We start from the raw sequence: 10,317 nt of genomic DNA on the forward strand, positions 1-10,317 counted from the left end.
GAGAAATAAAAGCAAAAAATCTGCTTAAAATTCAAAGTAAAAAAAAAAATCAGTAAAAGACAGAAAGCAGTCTGACCATGCCTCCCAGTTGCAACAAATTTACATAGGTTTCTTAAGCCAAGTTATCATTCAGCAACAGAGCAACACTACATATCTCTAATCTTGTTTCTGGTGCTGTTATTTTTATCACAAGATAGAATATGTAGTAAAGAAGGCTGCATTTACACAGCAGAAATATCCCAGTGTCACACCACTTTAACCACCATGGCTCAATGCTATGGAATTTGGGGAACTGTATTTTTGTGAGGTGGGGTGGAGAGATGGAGACATGTACCCTGGTTACTCCCACTTCATATTGAAAGGCAAGATCTGAACATAGGTTGTAACTATGTGTGTCGAATGCAGTTGCAATCTTCTGTGCAATTAGAAAGCCTCATTTCCAGTTCCATGGAGACTGCAAACACATGCAGCTGAATATTACATACTCTGCTGTGGCCTTCAACATCAGTATAGGGACATTATGGGCAGATTGTGTGGAGTAAAATGGCCACATTTTGGGAATATAAATCTTAGAATCATAGAATCATAGAATCGTAGAGTTGGAATAGACCACAAGGGCCATCGAGTCCAACCCCCTGCCATGCAGGAACCTTTGATCAAAGCATCCCCAACAGATGGCCATCCAGCCTCTGCTTAAAGACCTCCAAGGAGGGAGACTCCACTACACTCCAAGGAAGTGTGTTCCACTGTTGAAAAGCCCTTACTGTCAGGAAGTTCCTCCTAATCTTGAGTTGGAATCTCTTTTCCTTTAGCTTGCATCCATTGTTCTGGGTCCTGTTCTCTGAAGCAGCAGAAAACAGGCTTGTTCCCTCCTCAATATGACATCTTTTCAAATATTTAAACAGGGCTATGAAATCACCTCTTAACCTTCTCGCCCCCAGCTCCCTAAGTCTTTCCTCATAAGTCATAATTTCCAGACCCTTCACCATTTTAGCTGCCCTCCTTTGGACACACTCCAGTTTTTCAATGACCTTTTTGAACTGTGGTGCCCAGAACTGGGAACAATATTCCAGGTGGGTCCTGACCAAAGCAGAATAGAGTGGCACTATTTCTTCTCTTGATCTAGACACTATACTTTTATTGATGCAGCCTAAAATTGCATTGGTCTTTTTAGCTGCCAATGTTCAACCTGTGCGCAACATGGACTCCTAGATCCCGTTCACAGGTAGTCTTGTTCAGCCAGGTGTCCCCCATCCTATATCTGTGCATTTCATTTTTCCACCTTAAGTACAGTACCTTACATTTCTCCGTATTCAATTTCATTTTGTTAGCTTTGGCCCAGCTTTCTAGTCTATTCAGGTCGTTTTGAATTTTGATCCTGTCCTCTGGAGTTTTAGCTATTCCTCTTAATTTGGTGTTATCTGCAAATTTGATAAGTATGCCCCCAATTCTGTCATCCTAGTCATTGATAAAGATGTTGAATAGCATTGGGCACAGGACACAACCCTGTGAGACCTCACTGGTCACTTCTCTCTAGGATGAAAAGGAGCCATTGTTGAGCATGCTTTGGGTTTGGCCAGTCAACCAATTACAAATCCATGTACCAGTTGCCTTGTCTAGCCCACATTTTACAAGCTTGATTGCTAGAATGTCATGGGAAACCTTGTCAAAGGCCTTACTGAAATCAAGATATACTGTATCCACAGCATTCCCTTCATCTAACAAGTTGGTAATTTTATCAAAGAAAGAGATAAGATTTGTCTGGCATGACTTGTTTCCCATGTTGACTTTTTGTGATTGTGGAATTGCCATCTAGATGTTCACAGACTCTCTGTTTAATGATCTTCCCTGGTATTGATGTCCGAGTAACTGGATGATAATTGTTGGGATCCTCCTTTTCGCCCTATTTGAAGAAGGGGACAATGCTTGCCCTCCTCCAGTCTGCTGGGACCTCTCCTGTTCACCAAGAGTTTTCAAAGATTATTGTCAATGGCTCTGATATTACATTTGCCAGTTCTTTTAATACCCTTGGATGTAGTTCATATGGTCCTAGAGACTTATATTCATTTAGATTAACCAGGTATTCCTGTACTATCTCTTTGCTTATTCTGTGCTGAAATTCCCCTATTCTGTCCTCTGCTCCATTATCCTTACATTGAGCACCCTTTTCTTTTTCTGAGAACACAGAATCTTCATAATTTTTGTACTCACGGGCAAGCCCAAATTATTTTATAATTTCTTTTGCCACTGTGAGAAAATCCTTGGAGGTGGTATGGATTTTGAGGACTATTCTCAGTTCAGGATTTATTCTGCAAAAATCAAAACAAAACAATACACACACACACAAACACACACACACACAATGTTGGTACAGGAAATGACATTTTTGTAAAGAATACATGATTTTCTATGCAGAAAATTGTCTTATGTGCAGAAATGTGTTGTTCTTGTGTTTTCTCTCCCCCCTCCCAACCCCCCCCCCCCTTTTCACAAATTGTGAAGGAAAAAGAATCTGTGCAGGTGTCTCCTTGGCAGGGTTTCCCAGCACTCGTGGAACCCAGCCTTCACTTATGATTCAAATATTTTCAAACATTCTTTCCATCTGAATCCCATTCTCCTATTACCACATCTTTTTATGAACATCAGGAGGTGTCTGTCTAACTGTCTGTCTGCCTGCCTGCCTGCCTGCCTGTCTAATCTATCATCTATCTCCATCCATCCCATCCATCCATCCATCCATCCATCCATCCATCCATCCATCCAGTTTACAACTGCTTTCACTGTACTATTGCTGCTTAAAGTGATTTCAATAGCATAAAGTGTTTCTATTTGTTCAATCCCCTTTAATTGCCCAAGTGTTATTTGGTGCTTAAGATACTCTCTAATTCTTTAAGTGTTTCCTACGGCCTAGAGTGCTACCAATTGCCCCTACGTATAGCTTGTGTTTAGACTGTTTATGTGCTTTCAACCACTTCAAGTCGTAAGCATGGCAACTACCTTAAGTGCTGCTTGCTGTACCAGAGGATTGTTTTGATAGTGTCTTTCCAAGCAGTTTTGATGGTGGTCCCCTTGACAACCACTCCCAAACATGTCTAATGAAAAGATGGGAGATTCATGTAGTCTTCAAGAGGTCCACTTATCACAGGGCTTCTCGAAATGAAGTTACGCATAATTTTCTATCACTTCTTAATCACTTCCTATCAATTTTATCACTTTCATAGAATAATCAGTGCTACTTAATGAATCAGCTGGCTTTGGCCTATAAATAGTACTACTTTTTGTCTTTCTGACTGACATGGGTTTAAGAATTAAAATACTTTTATTTTACAGGTGCTGTGAAAGCCATTTTTCCTGACAAAGGAATAGCCCATAGTTTCTGGTCTATGGCATACATCTTTATGAAACTCTGCATGCCAAATGAAAGAAGGAAGGGCTACATCTCAGATTCTTTGTTATATTACTGTATATACTCTACCTATGAGACTAACAAAAAACAAAACAAAACAAAACCTTAAAATCCTATTGTAAACTTTGATTGCAACAACACATCCAATCCAACTTTGATCCCAGTCCTACTATCATCCCATCCTCACTATCAAATTCAACCTTGTAGTGTACCTCCAGACATTGTCTACAGAGATTTCCCAACATGAGATCTCTATCAACATGTTATAAAAAGCTGCAAAACTCACAACATAGGCAAAGATATGGTGATACCAAGTAGCCACTCAAACCCCACAGACTTCCATGCTTACAGAGTGAATATCTGCAGTGGGGAGTATTGCTGTATTTGTAGGTGATTTAGAATCAGAGTTCAGAATCACATGGAGATCTTGAGAGTAGAATAAAACATTCTAAGGCTTCTCAAGTGCAAGTGGTAAAACCTGAATGACTGATGGAATAGAGCTATGTGGTGGGGCTGTTGAGGAGGATGACCAAGGTTGCATCCACACTGCAAAAATATAATCCAGTTAACACCAATTTAACTTCCTTGGCTCAATGTTATGGAATTGTGGAAACTGTAGTTTTGTGAGACATTTAACCTTTTCTGTCAGAGAGCTCTAGTGCCACAACAGTTCCACAGTTCCAAAGGATGGAGCCATTACAGTTAAAGTGGTGTCAAACTGGATTATTTCTACAGTGTGGATGCAGTCCAAGAAGAATAGTTGAGAGCGCTGTGTATGTTTAGCTTGGGAAAGGGAGGATCAAGAGGAGAAAGCCTTCGACTTCACATCAAGAGAAGACATGAAAACTATCTTGAAGGCCTATTGTGTAGAAGGTAGAGTAAGCTTTTTTTCCCTGCTTCAGGACTGGGTTATGAATCAGTGGATTTAATTTACAGGAAAAGAAAAGAGACTGCTTCCTGCCAGGCCCAGGCCCCAGGTACCCAGCCCAGAATATATGTTCCCCTTGAGAAGGGGATAAAGGATGAGTGCCTGCTGTGGCGGGCCTGCCATTTGTGTCCTGGAGCCAAAGGGGGAAATCTCAAAGGGGGCAGCCATCATGACAGTAAGCTGACCCTCATTTCAAAAAACCTGGATAGTCTTGGTAACAGATTCCCTGGGCTGTAAATGCTGCTGCTCAATGCCAAATTGGTGAACAGAAAAATTTCTCTGATCCAGGACCTGATTCTGGATGAGCATGCTGATGTGGCATATATTATGGACTCTTGGCTGGATGAAGCTGGCGGGGGGAGGGGTAATCTCTCCCCGATTTGTCCACCTGGGTTCTCCATACAGAAGCAGGTGAAGCCTGGGGGTGCAGGGAGATGGAGTTGCAGTGGTCTATCAGGATTCCATCTCCCTTGCCAGGTGCCCTTTCCCACAGTCTATTGGGTATGAATGTGTCTACTTAAAGGTGGATGGCCAGGACAGAATAGGGGTTCTTTTAGGGTCCCCCCCCCCCCCCGCTGCACAACTGTCTCACTTCCTGGGCTGGCTTAGTCTCTGCAGTGACATTGGAGTGCCCTCGGCTTGTTGTCCTGGTGGACTTCTACATACATGCAGAGACTGCTCTGTCAGGAGCAACTCAGAACTTCTGATCCTCCATGACATCCATGGGGATGTCACAAGTAATATCTGGGGCCACCCATGCAGCAAGACACACTCAGGACCTGGTTTTATGTTCTGGGCAGGATGATGGTGATCTGGGAGTGGAAGAAGTCTTTGTAGTTCCATTGTCATGGTCTGATCATTACCTGGTAGGGTTTGGACTCATTGGGATTAAGAGCTTCTGCAGGGGTGGGGGGGGGGCAATTAAGATGGTCCATTCAAGGAGGCTTATGAATCTGGTTGGATTCCTGATGGCTCTTGGGGAGTTTCCTGTTGCAAGTGATCCTGTCGAAGCCTAGCTGATCTCTGGAACAGAGAAATGACCATATAATTGTCCCTAAGTGCCACCTCCTGCAAAATAGAACCAAACCTGCCCCTTGGTTCACTAGGGAGCTGGTGGTGATGAAACTGGGACAGAGAGTAGAGCAACGATGGCAGGAGACTTGAAGTGAGTCCAACCGAACACAGGCTGGAGACCAATGGAAAGTCTATGCTGAGGCAATGTAGGTGATAAAGAAATTATATTTCGATGCCACCATTGTGTCTGCACAGTGTTGTCCAGCAGAATGGTCAGGGGCCTTTTACTCCTCTGCCCCCCCCCCCAAAAAAGCAAACAAAGACCACTCAACAGCTCACTGTGAAGAATTTGCAGGACACTTTGCAGACAAAATCACTCTGACTTGGATGCTGTAGTTGGCACAGGTACAATAGACGTAATCTTGGCACCTGCTTGTCCTGTATTGGTGGATACGTTTCCTATATTGTTGGATAATTTGTGCAGCCTGAGGATGTGGATAGGATCCTTGGAGAAATGAGGACCACCATGTGCATACTGAATCCTTAATCCTTACCCTTCCTGGCTTCTGAAAGCAGCTAGAGAGGGACTAGCCAAGTGGGTAAGGGGATTAGTAAATACTTCACTGCAGGAAGGCAGATTTCCATACTGTGGTCAGGCTGTTGCTGAAAAAAAATATCTCTGGATCCCACCATTTTGGATAACTATCAGCCAGTCTCTAATTTTCCATTCTTGAGCAAGGCTCTGGAGTGAGTGGTGGCCTTCCAGCTTCATGGGGTTCTGGATGAACCACTGATCCATTTCAATCTGGCTTCAGACCTGGCTATGGTACAGAGACAGCTTTGGTTGCTTGGGTGGAGGATCTATGCAGTGAACTGGACAGGGAGACTGGGTTCCTGTTGGTCCTGCTGGATGTTTCAGCAGCATTCCATGGTGTCCTTCTGGGCCACCTTTCTGGGTTTTGGGGGCACTATTATGCAGTGGTTCCAGCCTTTCTTGGAGAGGTGAACTCAAAAGGTGGTATTAGGGGATTCCTGTTGGACCACTTGTCCATTGGCCTGTGGGTTCCTTCAGGGTTTGGTTCTGTGCCCCATGTTATTCAACATCTACTTGAAACTGCTGGGAGTGGTCACCCAGAGTTTTGGGGTATGGTGTCACCAGAATGCTGATGATACCCTACTCTGTCTCTTCTTCTCCTTCCCATCTGATTCGAAGAAAACTGTCTCCGTATTGAACCAGAGTCTGCTGTCAGTTAATGATCAGTCATAAGGCAGATCAGGGAATAGGGATTCAGTCTGTGGTGGATGGGGTTACACTCCCCCTGAAATCTCAGGCTCACAGCTTAGGTGTGCCCCAGGAGTCCATTCTGAGCCTGGATGCCCAGGTTTCAGCAATGGCCAGGAGTGCATTTGCACTGCTAAAACTTGTGCACCAACTGTGCCCATTCCTTGAAACATCAGATCTGGCTACAGTGACACATGACTTGATTACATTCCACTTGGACTACTGTAATGCACCCTATGTGGGGCTACCTTTGGAAACTGTATGGAAACTTCAGCGGGTTCAATACACCGCAGCCAGAATTCTGACCAGGGCCAGTTACAGAGAACATGTAACTCTCTTGTTAAAACAGCTTGAATGGCATAATTCAAAGTCCTGGTCATGACCTATAAAGCCATATATGACTTAGTTCCAGACTATTTGAGATACCGTATCTCCCCATGCAAACCTGCTAGAGCCCTAAGATCTTCAGGAGAAGGCTCACTTGGTGAGGACATGAGAGAGAGCTTTCTCAGTGGCTTCTCTCGCCATGCCCCTCCCTGCTGGCCTTTCATCAGCAAGTAAAAACATTTTTATGCATTTGGTATATAATGCATAGCAGGGTGGTTTTTATGCATCAGGTGGGTTATTACTTTTTTAAGTTTTGTATATTTTATCTGATTTTATATTGGATGTAGATGTTTTTAATTGTTTTTAATTTTATTGAGATTTTAAATGTTTTGTCTGTGAACTGCCCTTGGTCCCTCTGGAGAGAAAAGTGGCATATAAGTTAAATAAATAAATAAATAAATAAATAAATAAATAAAATTTATCTAAATATTAGGAAGAACTACCTAGTGGTGAGAGCTGTTTAACTGTGGAACGGAACACTTTGAGCAATAGTGGACTTTCCTTCATTGGAGTTCCTCAAGCAGAAATTGGATGAACATTTCTCAGATGGACTCTGTAGCTTTGTAATCTTGCATGGTAGATGAGTCCCTTCCAACTATATGATTTTATGATTCCATTATTCTCTTGCCCATTCCTCCACAGGTGGTGAATTTAGTTAGTTTTAATAATGGCAGAATAGACTTGAAAGATGAATGCTCACATGAAAACATTTTCCACATGAAAGAGGTATGTGTGGGGGGGAAAAATCTGAACCTTCACTTGTTCATCTCATTTATTTCTTGCTTGCTACACATTTGCAAGTGTTTGTTTCCTGAATCTTAATACCATTTTGGGGTCTGCATAACCAATGTGCATAACCAATAAAAATCACAGACTCAACACTATAAAGCAAGCCATTGAGCATCACCCCTTCTTCTGTTTCCCTCTCTCCAAAAGAGTTACCAAAAGGGGGTTCTTTTCAGAGAGGAGTAATTTTTGTGAAAATTTTCTCTTCTTCATATGTTTTAATTAAAACTTTCTACTATCATTTAAACGCATTCTAACTCTTAGTAGGCTTTGTGTGGTATTCAGTGTGACAATTTAAGAAATTAATATTTGAAACCATGAACTAAACAATGCTTTATAAACACCAACAAATAAAAACTCAAAGTAGAATATCCACTGAAAAGCAACTGAAACATCAAAAAGTATTAAAATTATCCATACATCCAAAGACCAGTCTGTCTTTGAATATGTTTAGCCAACTGAAATTTCAAACAGAAACCTTCTGAAACAGAATAAAATGACCATTTCACTAGTTGCACAAGATTAGGAGTGATGCTACAAGCCATAAAATAAATTAAAAACCACAATTCCAGGAAAAAACATTAAGATTCCAAAAATGGCCAAGAACACCAACTTTTTGGGTCCATCAAATTTATCATCTGAACAAGAGTGGTTCTGAGTGATGCCATAAGCCCCCCATATTCTACAAGAATCACTTTCTTGCACCATTGGGGGAGAATCTGTGTAGTGGAAAATGGCCCACAAAACTGTCTAGATAGCCATGCCTGCCACATTCAGCCACATTCAGCCACTGCAAAGGACCTGCAGTCACAAGTCACAAAACATTCACAAGAACCATTTGTTAGTACCCATTCCAGGTGAAGCATCTATACTCTGGGGAAAGTCCTGGAATGCTAATGTCTTTCAATAATGGCCTGTTTAAATCAATTCAGTTCTTTTTACCCACTCCCACATCCAGACCTATTATTGCCATGTTCTCTCCACTGACCTTGTCTCTCCATTCAACACTGCTCCTGCTACCATTTCTACCCTTGTTTTATTTCCCTTTTTGTCTTGCAGCAGAATATGTACAAACAGATTAGCAGAGCCTTCAGTCAATTTTTTTTTACTGTCAATGTCCACAGTCATCCATGTCACCTTGATCACAGTCACTTAGTCCAAGACTGTAAGACTGTTGGGTGACAGACTTTTTAAAAACTGGTTAACATCTAAACCTTCCAGTGTTGAACCAATTTTTAACTCTGTTCTCATGCTTCAGTCCCCAACATTTTGTTAATAAATGCACTCTTATGTAGGTCTTCTACGCTATTAAAAAAAAAGGCTTCCTGCTTCTGTGAAATGGTTGTTGTTGTTGTTGTTGTTATATTTATATTTATATCCCACTTTTCCCAAAAACTGGGTCACAAAACAGCATACAAATTAAAATAACAGCACAATTAAAACATACAAAAGTGAGCATTGAAACAAAAACTTGTACAGTATTAAAACACATCACTTATTAAAAGAATACAATGTAAAATTTAATTAAAAAGTTAAAAGTGCTTAAAAACAATACATATTAAAACAATTAAAATTCTAAAATGCATTAAAACAATACAAATAAAACTATATACAGACCCTTAAAATCTTCAAAACCAGCACCACTCAGCATTAAATTTCACTTTGCCTTCTCAGAATCAGACTCCAGCCTTGTAACTGGATCCTAATATGTCTGTGCACTTGTAAATGTTATATCCTTTACAATCTTGCAAAAAGAGAAGACTGTGTCCAGTGTGAGAATAACAGCAGGCTTCCAGAAAAATCTCTTCTCTATCTCTCAGGGAATTTGTTGCATTTAATCTAGTGTCATTATGAATTGAAATATTAATCTGCAATGACCTGAACGTTATAAATAGCAGTGATGTTTATTAGCCAGTTATCATGGTGCCTGAACCTACTATAGTGGCTGAATCATCTATAAAAAGATAAAGGCATCTCAAATGACAATGTATTCCAATGCAATTTCAGTAAAATTCTTTACAAGGTGGTGCAAGGGACTTCACAGCAAACACAATTAGCTTGATGATGTAGAAATATCTAAGTTGTTGGTGTTTACTGGGCGATACGAGCCAATATTAAGAATTTTGATTTTTAATGAGAAGAACAGATAGAAAACAATTCTAGTGGCATCAAGATTTTTGACAAAGCTATCAGTTTCTAACCTTCTGAGACTCATTGTGAAACAAAGCATAGGTATGTATTTCACATGCATAAAATCATGAATACTCTTAAAAACTCAAATGGATAAAAATGCACACAATTGAAAAATGCCAAATGTGCACAAAAATGCATACATTACAAATACTTCAGAAATAGATGCATACATTATGCAGAAAATATACAGAAGGTGATTGCAAATGTCCTTGTGATAATGATAACAAAACCTTTGCAAACTAATACAATTACAAATATAGACTAGGATGATCCTCCACCATATTGTCACAGAGAGCTGGTAAAATGAGGGCTAAATGATGC

This window comes from Sceloporus undulatus, chromosome 3 (genome assembly GCF_019175285.1).
Source record: "Sceloporus undulatus isolate JIND9_A2432 ecotype Alabama chromosome 3, SceUnd_v1.1, whole genome shotgun sequence".
Taxonomy (NCBI): Eukaryota; Metazoa; Chordata; class Lepidosauria; order Squamata; family Phrynosomatidae; genus Sceloporus; species Sceloporus undulatus.